We start from the raw sequence: 26,704 nt of genomic DNA, 5'->3' as shown, positions 1-26,704 counted from the left end.
TCGTGTCATGCAGAGTAGGTGACAGCACTGTTCATAAGATGAGTGTACATAACATTTATTGAGCATTTACTGTATGCCAGGCACGACACTGAATGTGTTACATGTAGTTCGACAACCCTCCAGTGAGGTAGTTACCTGCTTTCCTCCCTGCTGATGGATGAAGCAAGTGTGCCACACGGAGGGCAGTAACCCTCCCTGGGTGGGCAGCTGGAGCCAGGCTCCATCCAGGCTCTTTCTCGCACCTGCACAGATGGGCAAGGGGCACAGAGTGCCCTTCCCACCACTGTTTACTCAGGCGCCCACGGGACCGATGTCAGCTTATGCCAGGGACAGAGCGAGGGCAGCCTCGTTGCCCTTGGCTTGATGGAGCCCACAGTCACCACAGTGGTGACACGACTGAGGAAGCACATAAAGGGGCATTTATGAACTCCAAGGGAGGCCCAACCATTCAACAATGGGGGGGGTGTCTAGGAGGGCATTGGCAAGACCATGAACTCCAAGGGAGGCCCAACCACTCAACACGGGGGGGGGGGTTCTCTAGGAGGGCATTGGCAAGACCATGAACTCCAAGGGAGGCCCAACCATTCAACAATGGGGGGGGGCCTCTCTAGGAGGGCATTGGCAAGACCATGAACTCCAAGGGAGGCTCAACCATTCAACAATGGGGGGGTGTCTAGGAGGGCATTGGCAAGACCATGAACTCCAAGGGAGGCCCAACCACTCAACAATGGGGGGGGCGGCTCTCTAGGAGGGCATTGGCAAGACCATGAACTCCAAGGGAGGCCCAACCATTCAACAATGGGGGGGGTGTCTAGGAGGGCATTGGCAAGACCATGAACTCCAAGGGGGACCAACCATTCAACAATGGGGGGGGGTGTCTAGGAGGGCATTGGCAAGACCATGAACTCCAAGGGAGGCCCAACCACTCAACAATGGGGGGGGTTCTCTAGGAGGGCATTGGCAAGACCATGAACTCCAAGGGAGGCCCAACCATTCCACAATGGGGGGGGAGGATCCCTAGGAGGGCATTGGCAAGACCATGAACTCCAAGGGGGCCCAACCATTCCACAATGGGGGGCGGGTGTCTAGGAGGGCATTGGCAAGACCATGAACTCCAAGGGGGCCCAACCATTCCACAATGGGGGGCGGGTGTCTAGGAGGGCATTGGCAAGACCATGAACTCCAAGAGAGGCCCAACCATTCAACAATGGGGGGGATCCCTAGGAGGGCATTGGTAAGACCATGAACTCCAAGGGAGGCCCAACCATTCAACAATGGGGGCGTTGTCTAGGAGGGCATTGGCAAGACCAAAGAAACAGTGAGACAGGTCAGGCGCAGTGGGAGGATGAGGAGGCTGCAGAGGCGGGGAGAGGGCTGCAGGCGGTGTAAAGAAGGTGACGGTGGCAGGACTGGGTGCCCAGTGGGTGAGGCAACCCTGAGTCTGAGGGTCTCTGGCTCTCGCCTGCAGCATTGAGACGAAAGCAGTGAACCAAATGGACCCAGTGCCTCCCGCTGCTGGGGAAGAGCCTGAGGACACAGGAGTGAGCAGGAGGGTGAGGAGAGGACCAGAGAGGACAGTGCAGGGAAGCCACGGGCCACTGGTAGTGGCATCAATGGTCAAGGGTGGGCACTGGTGTCCCCAGGTACCACTGATCATCAAAGGCGGGCATTGATGTCCCTGGGCATCACTGATCATCAAAGGTGGGGGGCTGGTGTCCCCAGGTACCACGGATCATTAGAGGTTGGGGACAGGTGTCCCCGGGGAGGGATGGTGCCATTCTCCATCCCTTCTTTCTGTCCTCTTAGTCATGTGCCGTCAGTCGGCAGTGAGTCGTGTGGCTTCTACTCCTTAGGGTCAGGGAGTGGCCCTGGGGTCAGAACAGCCTCCCGAGCCGTAGGTGGACTGAACAAACACACAGCAATAATGGGAGAGGGGAGTACCCTCCGTTGTCCATTCCTTGTCACTGTTCCACCACAAGTGGATGACGATTTAATTAATGTTCTTGGGGAGACAGCTCCAGAGAATTCCCGAGGGGTCTCAGCGGTCGTGCGGAGACCGATGTGAACCGAGGCTCTGGCTTCCGGTGAGAACCATCTGTGTTGGTGTTTCCAGATGGAGCAGTATGAATAAGCTCCTGGCACGCAGGCTGCCGGGACCCCCCAACCACAGCACTCAAGGTGGAGGCTGGCCGCACGCCCTCCCACAGGCACAGATCAGAGGAGGTGGGGGGGCAAGAAGGAGGAGCGGGGCGGGTCCAGCCTCTTCCTGTCACTCAGGACACAGGGGCAGCCCCAAATAGGTGGCAGGCCATTTCAGAGCCTCCGGTGGCTGGGGTGCCGGCCAGACCAGCACAACTTTCTGATGCTGGATTGCTACAACAGTGTCCCTGCCCCTCTGCTTGGATGCCTCCAGTGATAGGGGGGCTCCCTACCTCACTGACCACGTGAGTGCTTCTCTTTATAAAAAAGCTCAGCCCTCCAAGGCACAGAAAAACGGGCTTTGGAATCCGACAGACATATGCTGAATTCTGGCCATGCGCATACAGCAGTGTGACCTTGAACCAGTTCCGTGGTCCTGGGAGGTTAGACCCCACCATTTGAGAAGGAGGGGGACACCATCCACCCTCCTGGCTCCCCGCTCTGGTCTCTCACTTCTACCAAGCCTCAGGTAGAGTGGCAGGAGGAGGTCCCGGCAGCCTGGTGAGGAGGGCCATGATCCCTGGCTCTCCTTGACGGCTGCTCGGGAGGCAGGCCCCCTCCTGGGAGCCAAGCTGGGTGAGAGGCTGCACCCTGGGGCAGGATGTGGGTCTCTCTGGGCCCTACTTGGACCAGGATGCCATGAAAATCCCACACCGTCCCCGAGTCACTGATTGACTGATTGATGACTCACAGGTCGCTGTGATGGTGCGCAGGTGTGACAGTGGGGTTTGTGCAAAACCCACCAGGCCGGGCAGTCATCATGGCAATGACACCGGTCGTGCTGGTGACAACAGCAAACGCTACAAACGCAACACTAACAGTAACAGGATGGGAAGGGGGGGCGCTCACCCCGGGCAGACGCTGCTCCCAGTGCCTTGTGCGTGTTTGCTCACTGGCTCTTCCCGAGAGGCTCTTCCGTTGTTACCGCAACTTTCCTGAGAGGTGACCACCTCGCCCAGAGGTCTGTCAGCTCAGAGGAGGCCGAGCGGGTGATGGGGAGGCTCCAGGCCCCCAGCCAAGCAGCCCTTCTCTGATCTGATGTATTGATTGGGTTTCTGTATAAGATTTTGTTTGGCAAAAGGGTTTGATGTTAAAAAACATATTTCACCACCTTTGATGTTGTCCAGTGACCATCCCCCCAACACACACACACACACACACACACACATACCCTGCATTTTGGAGCAAGAACGTCAAAAGAAGGCTCTGGAGACCCGAAGAGAAATTCCCTCCACTCCTGATGCTCCCGTGGACCAAGTCAGCCTATGGGCCGGTTCTGAGCTGGGCAGACCGTCCAAATCCCCTCCAGGCCTGGCCATGCTGCCCAGGGCACACAGAACCCCACCTGCTAGAGGAGGTGCAGGTGCCTGAGGCTGACGGGGGACATGGGAGCCCCCTCCTGACACAGCCAGAGCTGGATGGGACCCAGATCTGGGTGCCTGTGCTATTCATAGCCTGCCGCCTGCCACCTCCCCTCTGTGGACTGCCTCTTGGTGGTGAATTCACCATGGGGAGCAGGGCAGACAGGCAGACAGGAGAGGGACGGCTGGAGGTGGGCCACTCAGGGTGGTCTGGAATCTCCCGCGGGGCAGTCCTCCTGCCCAAGGAGCAGGAGAGCCGGGGACACTGGCCTGCCTGCTCAGGTGGGAGACCGCAACGGAGCAGTGGGAAGGGGGCCCTGCCGTGGGACCCTCAGTCCTGGTCCTTCCACTTACCAACCCCCCCAGGCCAGCACATCAGTTTCTAATCAGCAAGAAAAGGGCAAATAACTCCTGCTGCTCCAATCAGCAGGCCAACCTACAGACACAAAGACAAGCCCGGCTTTGTCAGCAGCATCGAGCACTTGTGACAAAGGCCTGCCTTGAGGATGCTTTTGCCTCATGGCTGACACTGTGGGGTGTACCAGCCCCCTATACTGTGGGTTTCGGCCACCAATATCTCACAGCTGGCCCCTTCCCCAGAAAATTGCCCTCGGCTGACAGGAGACTCTCATCTGGGAAATTATACCCTCCCCTGGTGGTCCATAGACAGTGCTCAGTGATGAGGGGGTGGGAAGGCTGGTCTCCTTGCCTCAAAGGGGCAACTCTGGTTTGTGCTCCTGAATTTGCTGCAGATCAGGCCTAGGTCTGACTCTGCCTGAGAGCACGTCCTTCCTCAGCTGCTTCTTCCCTCGGGTTCCTCCTGAGTGTTTACCCTCAGCCCATCAGCTGCACCAAATCCCTGCCTCAGGCTCTGCTTCTGAGGAACCTGACCTAAGGCTGCTTCCTTTTCTCAAAGCAGACATCTCCCCAGTGGGGAGCTCCCAAAGAGCAGGGGCTCTGGCTGTCTTGGCCACTCTGTGTCCCCAGGGTCTGGCACGTGGCAGGTAGGACTCCCTAGTGCATGCTGTGGGAGTGGATGAGGACCCGCTATGAGAACCTGGCTACATAAAAGGCTCAGAAAGCACTGGAAACCAGCAGCCACAACCAGGACCCATGTCACATAATAAAGCCAAACTCTGTTCTCAGCAAAAGCCCAGGCCATTTGTCTCATATTTTTAAGACCAGGGAAAATAATAAATAGTGATGTTGTGGGAGGGGGGGCTGATCTGGGAAAGCAAGTGATCCTGTATTGTTCTTCTCTAGCAGGATCAAAACTTTTAGCAGCAAAAGAGGTGCCACGGTTGAGAAATGTCCAGTGGTCCCCAGCCCAGGACACAGAAGAGGAAGAAGAGGGGCAGGAGCTGGCGATGCTTGAGTGTCTGCAGTGGTGGGGGAAGGGCTGACAAAATCGGGCCAAGATTGCTTTTTACTGGTGCAACATGTGGACGCGCTTTAAATCACACATACGTACGCACGGATGCATACATACATCAGCACATGTGCGTGCATGCTTACACACACACACACACACACACACACACACACATACACACACACAAGTACGTTCCTCAAAGCAGCCCCTAACACCAGTGCATTCTCAGGGGTGAGTGTCAGCCCGAACCTTGTTCTTGGTGGAGTCTCTTGACCCCCTTAGGACAGTGGGCAGGGAACCCGCAGACTCGGTGGCTGGTGCACAGGGAGGGACGCCATCTAGTCCAAACGCCTTACTTTACTGTCCGGGACACTGGCATCCAAGGAGGGAGAGCCAGCTCTCCACGGTCCACAGGCCCCAGGGGGCCGAGCCAGGACCCCTGGCCACCTAACACTGATGCCAGGACGGGAGACCCTCCCCATAGGAGACTTTCCCTCCCATCCCTGAGCAAGGACTGAAGAGGTGGCCAGTCCAAGTGTGGTGTTGCCGGCCAGAAGGCTTCCGGGCTATTTTAAGAGAAGTGCCTGCTGGGAGGGCATTAGGATGGGGAGTGGCTCACACCAGGTTGCTGATCGGGCACGAGGGCGGTGTGGTTGGGACACAGCGGCTCAGAACTTGATGTGAGGTCAAGAGTGACCTCCAGGCTTTCAGCCTGCCTGGGGTGTTACCTTCCTGTGGAGAGTTCTGAGTGCAGCATGATGTGTCTGGGATGCCCCTTAGTCATGACATCCAGGTGTCGTGGGGTCAGCAGGAGACCTGAGTGTGGAGTCGGGGACAGCAGGGCTGGCAGGTTAACTTGTGTGTGTCCGTGGTACGTGACACTGTGGGACTGGGTAGGGTCATCAAGAGAGGGGGAAACTAGAGGAATTGGTGAACATCCCACCTCCTCGGCTGTGAACCCTGAAGCGGAAGTCTGAGCTAAGAAGGTGAGGCAGAACAGATGGTCAGTGGGAGGCACAGAGTAAAAACGATTCTCTCCCCTTTACAGGTGAGGAAACTGAGCTCAAAAGATAGACTCATCCCCAGAAACACAGCCTGGGAGGGTGGAGCCAGATTTTGAGCTCAAGGTTCTTGATCTTGAACTTCAGAACTGGAGGTGTTGCTTAGAATACCCTTTCCTCTTACACATGGTCAACACCTATACATCCTTCAAAGGCCAACCCAAATGTCCCCTCTTCCATGAAATGCTTCCTGTTCCATTATGGTGACCAATCCCCCATCGCAGTCCCATTGAAGTTTACACACACCTTCACTTTGAACTTATTCTGCCATAGGAGAGTGGTTTGTGATCTAATTGGGCTGTGAACAACTTGAGGTCAGGGAATCTATTCTATTCCCACCCCAGCCCAATGCTTGCCCAGAAACTCAGCATATGAGGAGCTGTATAAGGGCCTGTTGAATGGAAGGATAGATGATGGATGGAAGGATAGATGATGGATGGATGGATAGATGGATTGGTAGATGGATGGATGGATGGGTGGATGGATGGATGGATGGATGGATGAATGGGTTGACAGGTAGATAGAGAGGTGGATGTATGGATAGATGGGCATATAGGCAAATGGGTAGATGGATAGATGGGTGGATGGGAGGATGGATGGATGGGTGGATGGATGGATGGATGGATGGATGGATGGATGGATAGATGGAAGGGTGGATGGATGGATTGGTAGATGGATGGATGGATGAGTGGATGGATGGGTGGATGGATGGATGGATGGATGGGTGATGCATGGATGGATGGATGAATGGGTTGACAGGTAGATAGAGAGGTGGATGTATGGATAGATGGACATATGGGCAAATGGGTAGATGGACAGATGGGTGGATGGGAGGATGGATGAATGGATGGATGGATGGATGAATGGTTGGATGGATGGATGGATGTGTGTATATATGTAGATATGAATGGATATATGGATGGGTGGGCAGGTGTATGTGTGTATGAGGCAGCCAACAGACAGGTAAATAAACAGATAAACGGCACGGCTGGGTGGTTGGATAGATGGATGGCAGGTAGGTATGGTGGAAAGACTGTAAGATTTGTAGTCAAAATATTCAGAACTTGGTCCTGGCCTCTCTTAGGAGCTGCCTGGCAGGCACCACAAGGTCCCTATTGCTGGACCCTGGGCTCATCACCTTTAGGGGTGACCAGCTGTCTAACTGCTGGGACCCTGCAAGGCTCACAAAGGCCATGAGAACAGTTTAGGGAGCACACAGGGCTGCGTACATGCAAGGCAGCCCCGGGGAGCTTGGCACAAAATGAGCCACTGCGGAGTTCTCTTTGCCAGAAATCACCTCCAAAACGGACACCGAAGGAACATAATTTCCACATGGCTGGCTTTAAAACCAAGTAATTAAGTGGTTTTACAGTCCGTTTTTAAAACAAGCTCTTTAAGTTATGAGTATAAAGCAGTGTCCCTATAATAGCCAAGTTGTTCTGTTTTGTGATTTCTATTGCAATGGATTTTATAATTAAGCAGAAAAAAAAAATCTATCCAGGGCTGAGGCTACTTTCTTGAACTCATTTTTTTGGCCTAGTGGGACCTGTCCAACGCGCGGAGATGGGGCTTCCTTGGAACCTGGCCCAGGCAGGAGCCTTGTTGGGGTTCATGGGGTGGTGGGTGACTGATGATGTGGAGGGCAGCCCGGCTACGATGGAGGGACAGCCAGGGGCTCAGGCTGTGTGTGCGTGTGTGTGTGTGCATGTGTGTGTGTGCAGGTAGGCACGCATGGGGACTTTCAGAGGAGACATCCCAACCAGCCTGGACGGACAGAGCGAAGGAAGCCTCTGGATGAAGGCTGTTCTCTGGTTGGGGCTGTTGTTGTGGGGCAGTGACCCTGGGGTCACCCAGCACACCTGACCTCACTTTGGAGGCCTGCTCCTGGAAGCTGGGGTCCAGCTGAAGGGAAGGCTGACAGAAAACATGGGATGCCTGCTTACATTTGAATTTATGATAAACAAGTAACCTTTTAGTATAGGTATTTCCCCCATGTTGTGCATTTTTCGTATGTGTGCGATATTCGTGATATACTAAAAATAATTCGTGGCTTATGTGAAATTTAAATTTAACTGTCTTTTGTGTGTGTGTGTGCTCAATCTGGCAACCTTGTGAAGGACTTGAGCCACTGGGGTGGATGATACAGGCCTGCTGGTCACCTCTGGCCAGCCCAGAGGCCAGGAGTGGCCCTTCATCACCTACAATGAGTGGTAAGCACCTGAAGTGGGTAATTTTGGGGATCTGTGGCAGCTCAGAGGAGTCACTGAGCCTCCCAAGGGTAGTTAAGGAGAGCTTCCTGGAGCAGGTGTCCTTGAAGGATGAATGAGTTAGTTGGGGAACGTTATTTTGGGACAAAGTTATCTCAGGTGCTGGAAAAGCAACATCAAGGCACAGGGACACTTGATTGGTATGTCAGGAGTGGGGCAGGGATATAACACCCTCCCTCTGAGATTGCCCAGGATGGGATAGGGCTGCTGTTGCCTGACCAAGGACTTTATGCACATTTAAAAAGGTAGAAATAGCCCCCAGGGAAAGTGCCTTAAGGAATGGTTGGCCCCTTTATACCAGGAAAAAGATTCCCCTTCCTCCAGGCCAAGGGAGCCCACGTCAGAGCTCATAGCCTGGCAAGTAAATTTTAGCTCGATTCACCCTCAGCAAAGTGTCCTTGTGCAGTGCCAAGCCCGCCCAATTTGTGTGTGTGGTGGCCCTGATTTTAAGCCGCTGCGTCTCTTGCTCAGTGCTGTATTCCCAGAACCTACAGCACTGTCAGATTAATCTCTGATAAATCAGTGTTCAGTGGGGAGGGTGAATGGATGGATGGATGGATGGATGGATGGATGGATGGATGGAGAGAGGGATTGGTGGGTGATAGATGGGTAGATGGATGGATGGATGGATGGAGAGAGGGATTGGTGGGTGATAGAGGGGTGGATGGATAGATGGATGGATGGGTGGATGTATTGGTGAGTGATGGATTGGAGGGTGATGGATGAATGGATGGGTGGATGGTGGATGGATAGAGAGAGGGACTGGTGGGTGATAGAGGGGTAGATGGATAGATGGATGGATGGGTGACAGACGAATGGATGGATGGATGGATGGATGGACTGGTGGGTGGGTGGATGGATGGATGAATGGATGGATGGGTGATGGATGGATGGATGGATGGATGGATGGGTGGGTGGATGGGTGGATGGATGGGTGATGGATGGATGGATGGATGGATGGGTGATGGATGGATGGACTGGTGGGTGATGGATTGGCAGGTAATGGAGGGTGGATGGAGAGAGGGATGGATGGTTGAGTAGATGGGTGAATTTCAAGTTTCAGGATGGCAGAGTCCAGACTCAGCATTCAGGGCCTCACATCTGCGTGCTGAGTAGTAGCTTGCACTAGGAGATCAAGGAACGGGTATGGAATTGGAGGGACTCCCATTGTCCAGTGCCTGGGATATTTCCAAAAGCAGTTTTCCTGAGGGCCCTTCCTATGAAATTATGTGGGATGCATGTGCCCCTTGGGTACCCTTGGGTACCCTCAGAGTTATGGAGGTATCGGGGCTGGACTGCCCCTTCGTTGGAGGACATGACTTCCCACCTTCCTTGAGTGGGAACATGTGGCCTCTAAGGGACAGCATGAGACTACTAGACTCAGGAGCCCCACGGAGCAGCTGTCCGCTGCCTCCCCTTGTCCTCAATCCTCGCTGTTCTGTCTTATTCTTTGGGTTATTCAGGTCGCCTAAGAAGTCCCCTTGCATTTTTGTGTGTGTGCAGAGATGGGGCATCAATTAATACATTTTCCTCCGTCAAGTGGAATAAAGATCTATTTTTCAGGAAGCTGGCCAAGCCTGGGATCCCCAATGCTTGTTCATTCATTTGACAAGCACTCCCTCTGCCCAGAATGCTAGACTCCCCTTCCAAGTGCAGTGACCCCACCATCTCCAGGCCCGGCTGGCCCTGGGACCTGCCCTCCTGGTTGACAGAACCCATGGCTCCTCTCTGGGAGGGAGGGGTGGGAGGAAGGGCCTTGCCTTCGGGTGCAGGGAGCACTGGCCTGAGAGCCCGTGCTGCTGGCCTCGGTCCTAGTCCAGCTGGGAGAACAGCTCCCCGCTCCCCCTCCTCCCCTTGCCCATGCTTGTCCTCCTGCCTCTTCCCCCTGCCTCCCCTCCCTCTCCCCACCCCGAGAGTTGCAGCTGTCTTTTTTTGCAGGTGCCTACGGTGGGGCAGGCCCTGTACCAGAGCTTAGCTTGTATTATCTCCCTCGTCCTGGCGGCTACCCGTGGGGCGGGATTAAACAGTATAATGGATGTGGAAGTCCACGGCAAATTGGAAATCGCTGTAGCGATGTGAAGGGTTATTACTGATAGCACTTTCTTCCAGCACACCGGGCCCTTGATGGAGAGCTGAGGTTGAGGCGGTGGTGGGGGGAGGGGCGGGGGGTCCGGGTCCTGCAGGGACTCTCAGGAAGGGGGAGAGGACAGCACCGCAGGCCTGGGTCTCGGGAGGGCCCGCGGGCTGTGGACGACAGCCTCCTCCCCGCCCGTGTGCACCTGCTGCAGACACAGGGGCTCAGGAGATGGGGAGAGGCCAGCTGCTCCCCTGACCCCACACTGGCTGGACAGGGTGGGGGCGGGCAGGGCAGCAGGGAGACGGTGAAGACAAGGCTTGGGGGCCCTAGGGATGTGCAGGAGGAGGGGCATCTCACCCTCACCTGGGAGAGCTGCCCTGTCCTGTCTCCACGCCCTCTCCGCTCCCAGGCCTGAGCCACCCCCCTTCACCCCAAGACCTCTGAGAAGCCACACACACACCACACACACACACGCAGGGCTGAGGCGGTGGGGTGGGGGAGTATGCGTGCCCTCTAAGGTCCCCTTCTCCCATAACCCCCACCGACACAGCTAACCGCATCCTCTGAACACATTCGATGTTCTGCGCTTTCAGGGCTCGAAAGATTTCCGGAGAAGTCTCGACACGGAACTTCGGTTAGCCCACCTTGCCATAATTAGTCCGGGGGCCCCGAGGAGGCAGTCTAGGGAGAGGGCAAGAGTGAGCTAATCATCAGCCTCGGATTGAAAACCAGGCCCGCGGATGATGACGGTCACAGATTTACTGGAGCTTTCGCCTCGAGCACAACCACAAGTAATGAAGGAAAATAAAATGCCAAGTTGCATTAGCCAAAAATAAAATACAAAGTCGGAGACAGACAGTGCTTGTCTTCGAGCCGACGGCGTCTGTCCAAACAGGGCGGTGGGGGGCATGACCAGCGATGCATAAGAGACATGGTCACCATGAGGGTGCCCGGCAGAGCCCCTCAAGCCAGCTCACCCCATCTACATCCCCAAGCTTGTCCTGAGTGGACCGGGCGGCGACCTGACCGCTCTGGAGCCCATGCCCAACCCCACAGCTACTCTGGCCCTGACGCCTCCATTCCGGTCACGTACGTGCTGCCCTGGGCCGAGGACACACAGCAGGACATGCTCCCTGCCCTCCAGAAGCTCAGCGTATAGAAGAAGAAAAGCCCTTGCTTGATTGGGGCGCCTGGGGGGCTCAGTCGGTTAAGCGTCGGAGTCTTGATTTCGGCTCAGGTCATGATCTCATGGTTTGTGAGTTTGAGACCTGCGTTGGGCTCTGCACTGAGCACAGAGCCCGCTTGGGAGTCTCTGTCCCTCTCCCCCTGCCCCTCCCCTGCTTGCTCTCTCTCTCTCTCTCTCTCTCTCACACACACACACTCTCTCTCTCTCTCTCTCTCTCTCTCTCTCAAAATAAATAAATATTTAAAAACACAGAAGCCCTTGATGACAAAGTGGGGCAAGGATGTGGTTGAAGAAGCAGCCACAGGGGTTGTGGGGTAGAGCCCGGAGGAGCAGGATCTGAGTCCACGGGGCACCATCAGAAGGGCTTTCTGGATGTGATGACAGCTGAGTTCAATGTGGAAGGCTGGGACCTCGCCAGGAGGGTCGGGGAGAGGGCAGGTGGGCAGGCAGGCGTGACTGGGGGCCTGCCAGTGTGAAGGTGCACGGGGCAGGTCGTGGCACGCGCAGGGCTAGAGGGACCCCGTGCCCAGGCTTCCAGCCTCCACGGGCCAACCATCACAGTTTGCAAGAATATAAGGGGGGCCCACTAGCCTTTTATTTTTCCAAGGGATGTTGTTAAAAGAAAGCTACTATCCTTAACCACCAATTCACAGAAGAAAGGACAATTTCACACCCCAACGTAGGAAGGACCCACCTTCATATAAAATGCAGATTGTCCTGGGAGAGGCCACTGGGGGGCCTCAAAGGCCAGCTCCTGACCAAGTGTGGAGCCAAAGGGGAGGCTGAGAAAGGCCAGGGCCCCTGGGCTTGCGGCAGGGTGGAGATGTGGTCAGGTCTGGTCCTGGATCAGGGCTGACATCTAGAGGGTGGGTGAGGGGCTGGGTTTTCTGGCCAAGGGGGCAAGGCTCCCACCCTGTCGTCTCTGTCTGCACCCAGAAGCGGGCGGGCTCGAGCCTTGACCCCTAACTGCACATGGGGACCTACATTGCCTTGAAATCCTGCCTGCTCCAAAATCCTGGTGACACAGGGTGGCCCAGAGCAGAGCCAAAGAGACTTTGTTGAAATCTCACATCCACCTGTGATGTGATTCTTTGGGGGAAAGTCACTTCCTTCTTCAAGCCCCAATTCTGTCTGTGTGATGGGGATATGAATTCTTGGCACACGGAACTGTCGTTAAGGATGACGCAAGGTGGCTTCTGTAATGTCAGGTGTCCAGGGAATGCTCGGTACCAAGGCCGGAGGGGCAGGAGGGTGGAGGGGTGCTTTATGGAGGACAGTGACATGGGCTGAGCAGGGAGGGGGGGGGGACAGAATTCCCCCAAGTGACCTCTCCACCTCACCACGAGACATCTGCCTCCAGATCAGAGCACGTCCCCATGAACACGCACAAGGAGTTAGCTGCCTCAAATCCGAACGTTTAAGTGCTGGGCAGAAGTTTTCTTTCCATTATTGAAAAGTCAACAGAAGACACATAATGACACCAGAAACACAGATCGGTTTTGAGGCTGGCAACCCATGTCTTCCTAAGTGTCCATCTGTAGTCACACTATACAGTCAATTAAAATACCAGAGGTCAGGGGGCACCTGGGTGGCTCAGTTGGTTAGGCGTCCGGCTGTGGCTCGGGTCATGATTTCATGGGTTTGTGAGTTCGAGCCCCACGTCGGGCTCTGTGCCGACAGCTCAGAGCCTGGAGCCAACTTCGGATTCTGTCTCCCTCTCCGTCTGCCCCTCCCCCGCTTGCATCTGTCTCTCTCTCAAAAATAAATATTTAAAAAAATTTTAAATACCAAAGGTCAGGGGCGCCCGGGTGGCTCAGTAGTTGGGTGTCTGACTTCAGCTCGGGTCATGATCTCACGGGTTGGTGGGTTCGAGCCCCACATCAGGCTGTGTGCTGACTGCTTGCTCGGAGCCTGGAGCCTGCTTCGGATTCTGTGTCTCCCTCCCTCTCTGCCCCTCCCCCACTCTCACTCTGTCTCTCAAACATGAATAAACGTTAAAAAAGATTTTTTTTAATAAAAAAATAAAATAAAATACAAAGGTCAGAGCTGTCAGCACAGCTTTCTGTTGGTGACCAAGTGGCAGGAAGGTGGATTCTGGTCTTGGGGGGTCTTGGGCTCTGAGCTCAACACTCATTCAAGGGAAGAGTCAGTAGGAAGTGTAGGATTCACGAGGGGCCAAAGGGCAGAGACGGCCCTGGCCGCACCCCGTCTGTTCGGGAACGGAACGCAGTCAAGGGATCCCCAGCAGCCCCAGGGCCCCCCCTAACCTTTAACGGACAGCGTGACTGGAGACACCCACCGTGTGCCAGCGAATGCTACACTTGGGGTCGTCACCAACAGCTCTGTCCTCGCCTTCCTGGCGACACCGCCATGGGCTACGACACCCCCCTGCAGAAGGCAGGGCGGGGGGGTGGGCCCAGATGCGGCCCGTCCAGCAGGACCCGAGGAGAGATCCGAGGCTAAAGAACCCATGTCCCCGTCCTGGAGAAGGTGCAGAGGTTCCAACTTCTTAGAACTCTGCCGCCGGGAAGAGGCACGCTGGAAAATTCCACTGGGGCAAACGAACCTTGCAGGTCTGGGAAGCAATCAGTCCCAGCGAAAAGCCGCGAGCAAAGAGTCAGAATGAGATGCCAGAACGCCAGGGAACCCTCTTAACGCTTGGGTTACAGGCCCTGGAGTCTCCAGGCCACAGAGACGATCGTTTAATAAATAGTTAAAAAATGCAAGCCACGGTCACACGGGCTTGAACGGGTCTCACCCCTGGCTGAAAGGACCCGAGCCTCTTCTCCAGCGGGGTCATAAAGAGCAGCGGGGTCTGTGATGTGAAGGGGGCCCTCGCTGGTCTAACTCCTGCCGCACACCTGAGTCACCAGATCTTTCTACCTACGCGCTGAAGCCCAGCTGTGTAGAGTAAATTGTTACGAGAGGGGGCGGTGGCCGGAACGGCGGTGTGCGGGTCTGAGTTCGGCAGCCTGGGAGGAGGCGAGCCCTGCACCCCACTCACACGGCCAGGCCCGACCACCACCAGCTCGCCAGAGCTCCCCGTCTCTGGCCCTGGGGCACCCCGCTCCCCAGCCCGGGTGCCCCTCGTGTGTTCTTTCTGCACCTGAGTCTTGCTGGTACCGGCCCCCAGACCGTCCACACTGAGACCCCTCCCCGAGGGTTGTTCCTGGGCTTTCCAGGTGGTTCCACGGCCTCATCTGCTAGCAGCCGCCTCCCCACCCATGCGACCCAGCTGAGTCCCCCTCTCTGCCCCTCCCCTGACCTGGACCCCACCAGGACCCCACCAAGAAGCACATGTGCTTGCCAAATGCACGAGGAATGCAGCTGAACGGGAGAACAGAGGCAGGTGTGAAATAACAAATCATCCAGAATTGTCCACCTGGGCAGACTCCGTTTCACTGTCAAGAGGGCAGACTAAACAACATTGAAATCCTTGCCACAGAAACAATAACACAGGAAGTTTCCTTAAAATGACAGCATGCCGCTCTCCACACCTTTTATCCCTTCCAAGAACTGGACTACGTGCACAATGCCCGGTGTTGCGGCAGCCATTCTGGACTGTGAGGATGCCTGGGAACAGAAGCCACGCAGAGTGAAACATAAAGAAGACCCTCAGCCCTGCACTGACCACCTGACGTGTTGGTCATAAGAAAGAAACAAGCTAATAAACTTCTGTCTTAGCTAAGCCACTCTGGCTTGGGTTTTTTATGTGATTCATGGATGAAATGGACACTTTTCTAACAGGAGATCTTGGCTCTCTGTCTTGATGACTGCATGAGGGCTGGGGGTCAAGGGACAAAGCCAAGAGAGGGAGTTTAACAGGAAGCCCTCAGCCTGAAGCTGGGGCCAGAGAGCTCCATGTTTGGTGTAAGTGAGCACTGGAGATAAATCCACAGTGTAGACAGAAACCTGCCTACGTTTACCTTGCTCCTGGGACTAGGTGAAAAGTACACACACGCACACACACACACACACACACAAGCAAAATCTTTGCCAGATGGATGAAAATTTGCTAATTCAATGATAAAAGATTCAATTTACAAGAAAGATATAACAATATGTAACGTTTTAATCTTGTAATGGAATAAAGCCCTACAGTAAACAAACCAAAGGTCGACAGAACTTCAAGCCAAAAAGTCACAAAGCTGCATTCGGTGTAGAAATCTGAATACGCTTCTCTAGACAACAGTTAAGCAGACAAAAATCCGTTACAAGATAGAAGATTTGAACATCCAAGGATATACCTGGGGCGTTGTTGCCAATAGAGAACTGAAGAACACACATTTTCTTCCGTGCTTGGGGGACGTTCAGGATAATACACCACACACTATGTCAAAAAGCCGGTGTCTACGGACTCAGGCAGGCCACGTTCACCTGGGTAGCTGGCAGAATAATGCCCCACCCGCACCCCCGACGCCCCACAAAGATGTCCATGCCCTAATCCTCAGTCCCTGTGAATATCTTACCCTAGATGGCCAAAGGGGCTTTGCAAATGTGATTAATTAAAGATCTTGGGATGAGAAATTATCCTGGATTATCTGGTGGGCATCATGCAATCACAGGGTCCTTGCAAGAGGGAGGCGTGAAGGTCAGAGTGTGGGGAGGAGGCGTGGTGATGCAAACGAGGGAGGCGTGGCAATGTAAACAAGGGGGGCGTGGCGATGCAAACAAGGGAGGCGTGACAATGCAAACAAGGGGGCGTGGCGATGCAAGCAAAGGAGGCGTGGCAATGCAAACACAGGTCCCAGTCAGACAGCTAGGCTGAGGGTGTTTTGCTGCTCACCGCGCAGATGGAGAAGGGGCCACAGGCTAAGGCACGTTCTCCCCAAGAGCCTCCGTGAGGGGTGCAGCCCCACAGACACCCCGATTTCAGCCCAGTGAAACCCATTTCAGGCTGCTGACCCCCGAACTGCAAGAGAACAGATTTCTGTTGTTCTAAGCCACCAACTTCGTACTAATTTGTCATGACAGCTACTGGAAGCCGGTACACCAGGCAATCAAGTTAGGACCGCATTAAAGAAAGGTCACACAAAACCCCTCCTACATTTAAACATTCAGGAAACCTCACCCACCTCTCACCGTGGTTCTCAGATTGCCGGCTAAACTCTAGAGCGAAGCCCCCACTCCCCTTACGCCCTGCCTACGCCCTCTCTCGTCTCTCCCCAGGGATGCTCTGCTCGCAGGCTCTACCACAACCACAGCGAGAGGTACCAAACAGAAGGGTGAACAGAGGAGATGTGTGCGATCTGGGGGGGGGGGGGGCGGGGGCAGTCCGGAGGGAGCAGCAAGGGGGGCAACGGGATCCATGGCCTTTGGTGCTTAGTGTGGGGTCTAGGGTTATCCAATTCTCCACCTGGAGGCTGCAGCAGCACACCTGTCTCCCTGGGGACTCACAGCACCTCATTTAGACCCATCTCCCACGGCGGGGCGGGGTGTTGAGATGCTGGGTGAGGGTGGTGCCATGCTCAGATTCTCCCTGCTGCCCCCCCCCCCCCCGAGGGAGCCGACAGTCCTGCTCAGAGACTCAAGAGCTGCCAGGACCCGGGTGAGCCAGGCTCCCCGTCTCTGCGGAGCCCTGAGCATTGCTCTGCTGCCTTCCCGGAGGACCCTGGCTTCAGTCTCACAGCCTGCAAGGGCACCGATGCCGCGCCCGTCAAAACCAATAAGCCCGCAGGCCCCCACGTCACAGGGGCTCCACGGGCCACGGCAACCACCGAAGCCATGGGACGTAGTGCAGCTCGACATTAACTTGGCTTGGGGAGGACGCAGCCACCGTCCGCTCCCAAGGCAGTCGCGGTCTGGGCGGACCTGCGGTGGCTTCCACACACGGCTTCTGAGAAGTTTAAGAATATCGCACAAGGTTTTCGTGAAGAAAGCTTAAGCAAGCTTGGCAGGAAACATGTTTTGGTGCCAGAAAAGCAGAAGCCAGGGGTATCAGCATTTGGGCCGCCTCTTGCCTTCTACCACGTGCTCCCCACCCCCCCAACAGCCGGCCTGCCTGCCTTGCCATATGTAGCGGGGCTCCCCGGCATGCCTATCTGGCACCCCATATCTTCGGCTCGCCTGGGGTGCACCGGACCTGGTTCAACCCCACCTGAGACACGGTCACAACAGAGTGTGGAGAGCTGATCAGTCCCCAGATTGATCCGGGAGCTGCCGATGCAGAGGAAGGCTCTATGCGGTGCCCTACTGGGGTCCCGCCGGGCTGGCTGCAGGGTGAGCCCCTTAGGAGCCCCCTGCACAGCCGCACAGCACTGCACCAGGGGCGTAGATGAGCAAGGCGGAGCCCACACTGCGTGGCCTCCGGGGGGAAAGCACAGCTCTCCCTGTGGACCCCGTGGAACCTTCTTGATCCGAGTCAGGAGAGTGGTGGCTGTGACCTGCTCTGAGTTGACAGTGTGGGACTTCACCTGAGCCCCGTGCTCTCAGAAACTCCAGAGGTTAAGTACCCCACCCTGTGCTCCAGCAAAGAGCTATGGCACGACGTCCCTGCCCTGTGGACTTAGACAAGCTGTGCCCGTGCCCCTGTTAACTTGCGTCAGGCCAGGCACGGACCTCCAGGTTCCCATTCTCTGCTCATAAAAGATTAGCCAAACTGGACCACACGGACGGCTGGACAAAATGCCGGTAGTGAGCCGGACCGATTTCAGTCGGGCCTCCCCCCCCCCGCCCCCCCGCAACAGGCCCAACTGTGCCCAGCCCCGAGGTGGGCAAGAGCCCACTGCACAGCCTTCCTGAGAACCAGCGGGCACAAACCAGATGCCCCCTGCTCATGACCCATCCAGCCCTGCACCCTGTGTGCTCCTCCCTAAAGGAAACACCTTTCCCCTTACCTTTGAGACGCTCCAGATCTTACACTGAATTAACCCCCTCCTGATGTGACAGCCCCTCCCCTGTTGTAACAAGTCCTCCCCGTGCAATAGCCCCTCCCATGTTAATAGCCCCGCCCCTGTTGTAATAGCCCCTCCTCTGTATTCATAGCCTCTCCCCGTAATAGCCCCGCCCATAGTAATAGCTCCTCCCCTGTTGTAATAGCCCCTCCCCCATTGTAGCAGCCCCTTCCATAGCAATAGCCCCTCCCCAATTGTTACAGCCCCTTTCCTGCTCTAACAACTCCTCCCCCTATGGTTATGGCTCCTCTTCTGCTATAACAGCCCCTCTTCTGTTGTCATAGTCCCCACCTCTATTGTAACAGCCCCTCTCTTATTGCAATAGCCTCCCCACCCCCGCAGTCATCTTCAAATCAAGCGTCTCCTTCCCCAGCCCTGACTTACTCTCCATCTGACACAGGAGTCAGTCCCAGGCACAGGGCAACAGTGCCTCCTTCTCCATGGGACGCTGCCTCGAGCCTCCCTGGGCTTCCCTGCGGGGATTTTCTAGAGTCAAAGAGCTGAGCCCCTACTCTCCTAAAATCCGCAGGGTGTCCCGTGAGCCCCTCACCACCTGAATATGGTGGCCTGGGGGGTGTCTTCACTTGGCGGGGGAGTCCCCACACTCCACTACGTGCTGGCTGCCCGTGCCCATCCGCTCAGCCGCCTGGGGTCGTGCATGACTGCAGGTGACTCCTGGTAGACTGAGGGGGGGGACCGCGACGGTGAGGGTCCTTCCAGGAGGGTGGAAGCAGGGGTCCCCTTCCAGGGTACCTTCTGAGAACAAGACCTCCCCTGCCCCAGCCCATGGGAGCCTTCGTTCAGCCTCTCCTTCACCGAAAGGGCTCAACGGAGGCAGATTGTGCCACGGAGGTGCTCCAGCAGCATGAGGCAGGTTCCTGGAAAGCTGGGCAGCGTGGGAATGGACGGCCAAGACCCTGGCCCAGCGCCGGGCCTGGCGGGCGCTCAGCAAATGCCACTGGAGCCTGAGAGACCCTGATGGGGACACCGCCATCCCCAGTGAGCCGTGAGGTGCTGAGGCAAGCACGCGGCTCTCAGCCAATTTCCAGAAGAACGCGCATTCCTCCTAGAACATCCACTTAAAATTACATTAAAAAATTAACAAGCTGGTCTTGGAGCGGAGGAATGGGTTTCGGCACAGAAGGAGAGAAAAATCGGAAAAAAACGGGTTCTTCCAGCCCAATTTCCCTCATAATTGGGTGTCTTTTGAGCTGGCTAATTAAACAGCATTTTCCCCGAGTCAGAGAGTTGAGTCTTGGCACTGAGGGCGCTGTGCAGACGGCGTGTGACACACGGGTCTGGCGAGTCTCTATAAAAAGCGACCCGGGTCGCAAGCAGGCTGTCTGCACAGCAGCCGGAAGACCGCACTCCTCCCGGAGAGACGGTAACGGGTCTCCGCCTCGCCCACCAAGCTGGCGGGGCCGCTCCCACCGGAACCCTCGAGAATCCCTTTCCCAAGCAGCAAGCAATCACGTCTGTGCACGTCTATGCGAGCCTACAAGCCCACTCTTTAATAATCCCATTTCTGCTTAATCCCAAGTGGATTTGTTTTGTGTCTGCCAAGAGCAGTAGACACCCCCCCCCCCCCCCCCCCCCCCCCGCGAAAAATCCAGCGTGTTGCCCGGTCACGTTTGCGAGCGGGAATGCTGCCTTGGGCCAATGAAAACCCTATTTGCAATCATGCGACCTTACTGAATAACTGGCCCGGTTTCTGCACCATACCATGTGACGGGGAGGGGGCAGCTGCGGGGTGGGTCCAGGCTCCCCCACAGGCCCAGGGGCGTAGATGCCAGGCTGTGACCCCTGCGAGGGCGGGGACGGGCTGGCTGCCCCATCTTGTAAGAGCCAGGTAACAGCTGGCACCTAGTAGGTGTTGAGTAAACGCCCGCGAGCGCATGAACGCTACAATGAACGGAACCACATCTCAGCCGTGTACAATGACCACCAGAGAGGGTGTCACAGAATCGTGGCAGCAAATCGGGACTGGGCACTTGGCAAGTGCCAGGCCTTAGGGCAAGGGCGATCATGTAATGTGGATTGTAGGAAGCACCCATCTGGTCCTTGCCCGTTGTTCCCGGCACACGGCCACTAAAACCCCTGAAATCTCCAGAGGGACAGGAACGTCTTTTGTGTGCTACTGGGAAGACTGGCGGCTGGGGGCCCCGGGGCTTCAGGATGGGGCCGGTGGTCAGAAAGGCCAAGGCTGGGAGGCCCCACACCCTGATCTCCGGAGGGGAGAGGGGCTGGAGCCTGAGTTGTATTCTGTATATAATGAGCCGGTAACAGTAAGTGAAGCTGGCTCTTCCAGTTCTGTGAGTCGTTATAGCAAATTGCCAAACCTGGGGAGGGGAGGGGAGGGGGAGAGGAGAAGGAGGGAGAGGAGCCTGCCCTGTCACATGGTCTCTAAGAGGAGGGCCCAGCATGCTGTCCTAGGAAGGTGTACTTCCTGCAGGCAGAAGTCAGTTCCATCCCACCCTGCTGATCGCTGATCTCTGATCTCTCGCCCGCCCCAGAGCCCACCCTGGAAGCGGGCGGGGCAGAAGCGTGTGAGGGGAGAAAGCCTGGCCTGGGGCCCTCAGGTCGACCAAGAAGTCTGCCTTCCTTGGGCCAGCCACCTGGCCAGGACACCTGGGCAGAAGGAGGGACGGGCCTCCTTCATTCTGTGATTCCTGAAAATGCATTCCTGTCACTTCCCGCTCAGGGCCACGTTCAGACAGCGCATCGGGAGGCAAACACGTACGACAGCCACCAAGGTCGACACGCACCCTTATTTTGTTTTTTTTTTTTTTTAAGAGACAGAGAGCACCACGCAAGAGCAAGCCGGGGGACGCAGAGAGAGAGGGAGAGAGGATCCCCGGCCGGAACCGTGCTGTCAGCGCAGAGCCCGATGTGGGTGGGGCTCAGTCCCACAAACCGTGAGATCGTGACCCGAGCCGAAATCAAGAGCTGGCCGCCCAGCCGGCTGAGCCGCCCAGGCGCCCCGAGCACCCTCGTTTTATACCCGGGAGGGAAACTGAGGCTCAGAGGCTGACACACACAGCCGGTAGGACAGCACTGGCACGGGGACCAGCACCCTTGATCTCGATAATCCAACGCTTCTCATTCTTGTTTTATTTCCCTAGAGACCAGGGGCATTTTGAAGGCAGGAGTTGAGCGTCTTTTATTTCATCACTGGACCTCGCTCGGCTACGGGCAGACATGCTCCAGGGTAGCTGAAAAAAATGAACTAAAACCTGCCTCCAAGTAGAGAGTGTCGGGAAGGATCTATGTATTTATTTCTTTTTAATGTTTATTTATTTTGAGACAGAGACAGAGACAGAGTGTGAGGGAGTCACAGAATCCGAAGCAGGCTCCAGGCTCCGAGCCGTCAGCCCAGAGCCCGACGCGGGGCCCGAACTCAACGCATCGCGAGATGGTGACCTGAGCGGAAGTCGGTCGCTCAACCGACTGAGCTGCCCAGGTGCCCCGGGAAGGATTTCAATAAATGCCCATTTCATTCCTGCAACAAGAGCGCTCTGGTTTATGAGCAGGGAGCCCCGAGCGGCCCTGTGTTCTGTGCAGGCTCCCGGGAGGCGCAGGGGAACACGGGGTCTGTCTCGCCATAATGACACTGTCACTCACTCCAAATTGGGCGGTTTCCGTACGAGGAGTCACAACTGCCCAGCTCCAGCGCTCTGCTGCTGATTGGCAATGACAGCATCTGCCGGTCGCTGCCCACGTCCGGTCTTGCTGTCCACTCTTTGCCTGGGGCCGTCATGCAGCGGTAGGTAACCAGAGCGGCCCCTCACTGGCATTGGCTTTGGCGTAGCATTTATCGAATGCCTACCAGGAGCCAGACGTTTCGTTTGCTGGTCTACGTCATTCATTCCTTCACTCACTCGTTCATTCACTCAACAAATCCTCACAATGTTACCAACTAGGGGTTATATTCTAGGAAGGGTACGCTGGGTCTTGGGCAAGTTCAGATGCGGCCCCAGCACCCGGACACGTCGGCGGACCCCGTCTCGCGCATGCTGTGTGTCCGCGGCGGGCCGACGAAGGCTCGGCTCCACCCGGCCCCTCGGGATCCAGGCCAACGGGGCCTTCGCGCTCTGCAAGGCTTGGCTTTCCCAGCCGTTGAGACGGTGGGGACAGGGAAGCTTCTCAGGGTCACTTCCTCTCCCACGGGGCAGCGCCTGGGTGTAACGGGGCGGGGAGTGCATTCGCCCGCGGAGCCGCACAGAAAGGGCACCTGGGTGCAGGTAAGCACCATCGCCTTCTCCTGCTCAGAGAACTCGGACACCCAGGCTGGAGGAGACTCAGCTCACTGCCAGGGTCACAGGGCTGGTAAGCCAGGTGCGGAACAGGCCTGCGTGGCTCCAAATATACCAGCGAATTCCAGGAGAGCCTGTGCCTTTTTTTTTTTTTTTTTTTAATACTAATGAGAGCGGCCACGGCCTGATGAAAGCGGCCTGTTGGTAAAGCCCCCCAAAATAATGAACACGCAGGGCCGCTGTAAACAGCAGAGCCCTGGAGGAAATGAAAGGGGCTTTGTGGAGTGGCCTAAACCAGAGGGTGATCTTTTGAAACGTTGAAGGGAAAAAGCTCCAGGCTGCTCGCAGGGCTGGAAAGCCAGGCCGGCGTCCTGGTTGCTTTGCCAGTTTAAAGGGTTTTTTTTTTTCCTTACCCGCGGCCTGCTGGGCTTTTCTGAAATGGCCCCATATAATCCTTTGAGGCGCCTCAGATGTGCCCCAGAGGCTGACACACAAGCACGGAGATGCGAAAATCGAGGCTCACATGGGCCCCAGATAAATAGGCAGGCCGAGGAAGAACAGGGCCCGTCCCCTCCCTGCAGCGGGGGCCCCCCAGCGCCCCCGCACTGGCTCCAAGGCCTCCCTAGGCATCCATCGGGGCCACAAGGCTGCCTCAGAGAGCCCCGCGGGTTGGGGGTGCGTTTTCTCCAAAGCTAACCCCACGCGGTGTCACCTTTAATCCTCAAGAGCCAGACTTCCAGAGGGTTCTGCAGGCGAGAGCCTGAGAGGGGGCGAGGGTCAGCCCCGCAGCGGGCCCCTGGGCCCAGGAGTCCCCGTTTAATGAACCAGGCTGCACTCGGGCCCCTCCTCCACCTCAAGAGCCAGCCAAGTTGCACAGCTCTGCTGTTCTCCCGCACTCAGGCTCCCTCTAACCAAAGCCTGGAAACAGTGTCTGCTTTTTGGGACCCACGTGGATTGGGCTGGGCCACGGGGATCCCCGGGGATCATCCTGCCACGTCGGGTAGCCTGTGTGCAGGCCCTGGGCTTAGCGCCTGGACCGCTCTGAGAGGCCGTGAGCCTTCCACGAGGGGCCCTACACGCCGCATACAAATACGAAGCCGAACACCAAGCTGAGCGGGGAAGCCAGTCCCCGGACTCCGGGGCCAGTTCTTTTCCTTGGCCTGCAGTAACTTTTGCTCACGCCCCTGATTCACACCTCCCTGCCCTGAATTTCCACCAGGCCTCTCCGTCCAAGTTAGCAAATAACACAGAGCATCCAACTGGCAAGCTTACAGCACAGCTATGAATATGCATGACTTTGTTCAGCAATCAGCCCGAACCCTTTCCAGAAGAAGGGCTCCGAGCATAATTTTCTGCCACATATTTAAATTCAAATTAGTCATTATTTAATGTTGGGACAAATCGCCCGAGAAGGTCATGTTTTCGGTGTAATGTTTTTTTTTCTTAATAAGCGAGGCTGAGTCCCCCGCGTGGGACGCACGCCCCGATAACACGTTTCTTTCCCTTTTTCCGCTGGTGCTGAAGACATGACCCTGGAGACAGCGGTGACCGCTGTCACTCCCGCTTTCTTGCATAAATGCTCCCCTACCCCGTTCCTCCGTGTCCCCTGCAGTGACACCATCCCTCCGCCTGGCTCACAAACGGATCGGCCGAATCTTCGCGGTTGTGGGGGTCCAGGTATCAGATGAATCCAGACGGTCCGAGTTCACATCTCACTCTGCCATTTCCAAGCTGTGTGACCTCACTTTAGCCTCTCTGGGCCTCAGTTTCCTCATCTGTAGAAAGGGAGGTATAGTAGTTCCTACGACATAGGTCACTGAGTATTACTGCCTGCAAGGTGCTGAGAAGCATGCTTATGGCAAGGGCACGTGCCCATGACAGTCCCCCGTTACTACCAACATGGCCACCGCGGCTGTCATCGCCCATACAACAGCCTCCAGCACCACCCTCTCCGTCCTCACTTTCTAGGTTGTATTTCACCCCCCGCCACTACAGTGGCCTCCTCACTGGCCCCCCGGATGGAATGCGTGCGGTGGCGGGGCGGGGAAGGGGGCTACGATCCCACCTAACCTGCCGGACGGTTCTGTCCCCCCCCTTCACGCACCAGGTGCACCAAGAGTCTTGCCATCTCCCAAACAGGCCACACGCTTAGCCCTCTGTGTCTTTGCACGTGCTGTTCCCCAGGCCCACAATGCTTATCCACGTTGTTCTGAATTGCTAACAGCCTCTGGAAGACCAACTCAATTTCCACGTCCTCTGTGAAGTGTCCCAACCTGGGCTGAGTCAGCTGTCATCTCCTCCGTGCTTGGAGAGAAAAATAAAAAGCAGAACAAAGAAGCCAAAATGCGAAAGTCCTGGCCACGCTGTTGTCTGAGCGTTCACCACACTGCACAGAGAGTGAATGAGTGAACGAATGAATGAACGAACCAACACGTGTCAGTCTCTGTGCCCGCTCCCTCCTCCTCCAGGGCCAGACCCCAGGCTAGCTCTTCACTGAAGGCACGTCCGACCCCAGTTTTCCAAGATGGGAGATGAAATGCCTTCACAGGGACTTCTCCGCCCCGACGACGGTCGTGAGTCTGTGCACAAGGCAAGCCCGTGCAAATCCACAGACGAAGCCTCATTCTCACTGTCGTCGGCAGATTCCCAACTGGGTTTCCGGCTGGAGCTCCCTTTGCACCAAACCGACCCTGAATTCCCTGGAAAGCTGGTTCCTTGGGTGCTCCTCAAATGGGCAGCTGACCCCAGGCTCTGAGCCCAACAACCCCGGAGACACGGAGAGATTTCCACACACTCAGAGTCTAAGTTAAAATATATCCTTTCCTCCCAATAATAATAATAATAGTAACAGTAAAACAACCCAGAGTTGGTTCAGCATGTTCAATCGGCCTAAAGAAACCCAAGGCCAGCTTCACCCCAGACATTTCTCGGCTCAAAGCCAGCTCCAGCGTGACGGGTCGGCTGCTGAGAGAGGAGAAAGCGTGTTGGGGCCACAGGAGATGTTTTCACCAACAAGCCATTTTCTTCCTCAGGGAGACACAGCTGGGTGGCAGTCCCCACTGGAATGCCTGTTCCGCCCCCTCCCTGGGGACCCTGGGACAGAGGACAAAGGATGCTGGGAGCTGTCAGATTGACAGAGAAACTCTGTCCCCAGGGGCTCTGACAAGTCCTGCAGAGCCACTGTTTACAGTTAAAGAAATTGGTTTTAAAGGCCGATAAAGTGTTCTATTGTTACAGAGAGGCGATCCATCTGTACGTTGTTGTTGCTACTGAGGTGACAAATTGATTCTTTAAAAAAAAAACATCCCCGCACAGGCCCGGAGCTAGTCCTGCTGGCAGGAAGACAGCACTCCCTCGGCACAGGCCAGCCCTGCTCCACGAAGCCAGTTCGGGGGACAGGCCCCTCCCTCGGCAGGAAGGGAGGCGCAGCGACAGTGATGGGAGGCACACAAACACGTCAGAGCCCAGCCTGCATCTCACCCTGTCCTGTCCTGTCCTTCCACCATGAGCACCAGCGTGGGGCCCTCGTTGAGGTGACTCCAGGCAGTGTGGGTCTCTATGGAAACCCCACGCTCAACCGCCTGGGCCCTCATCAACCCCATCGACCAAACACCTGACCGCTTGTCAGCCTCATGTCTGATCCTGACCATGATACCCCAACAGAAGGAGAAGTCCTAAGTGCGGGCTCCTGTCTGTCTCGTCACTGCGCCCCCAGGTCGGGGCTGGCACGTTCACTTGGGGGGTAAATGACAAAACGACCTGGCCGTGGCGGTGCCGGGGGAGGGGGGCGGGGGAGACCCAAGCTTAACCTGGGGTCGCAGAGCTGCTGAGCGGGTGGCAACAAGGCTGTGGCCCAAAAATGACCTGAAACCCGTCAACCCGCCGCCTCTTCTAACACAGACCGGCCCCAAGATCTGGAAACCCCGCACCTGAGGGCTCCCGGTTCACCATCTAAGCAAGACCAGACTCATTTCACTGATGTTCTACCGAGGGGTTGCTGCCTCTGTTTGCATACCCCTCAGGACGGGGAGCTCA

At 56.2% G+C, this 26,704-nt stretch overlaps 1 protein-coding gene and 1 long non-coding RNA gene across 3 annotated transcripts in view; one reads left to right on the top strand and one right to left on the bottom strand.

The window, feature by feature from the left end:
* Positions 1-26,704, bottom strand: part of SORCS2 (sortilin related VPS10 domain containing receptor 2) — a 448,567-nt gene that overhangs the window by 94,080 nt on the left and 327,783 nt on the right. The gene's annotated exons all lie outside the window — the stretch shown is intronic.
* Positions 17,981-19,655, top strand: LOC122479085. The gene is made up of 2 exons (XR_006296226.1): positions 17,981-19,084; positions 19,239-19,655. It is a non-coding gene; the product is annotated as an uncharacterized LOC122479085 (long non-coding RNA).

This window comes from Prionailurus bengalensis, chromosome B1 (assembly GCF_016509475.1).
Source record: "Prionailurus bengalensis isolate Pbe53 chromosome B1, Fcat_Pben_1.1_paternal_pri, whole genome shotgun sequence".
Lineage (NCBI taxonomy): Eukaryota > Metazoa > Chordata > Mammalia > Carnivora > Felidae > Prionailurus > Prionailurus bengalensis.
Note: the sequence above shows the minus strand (reverse complement) of the source record. Positions and strands in the feature narration are given on the sequence as shown.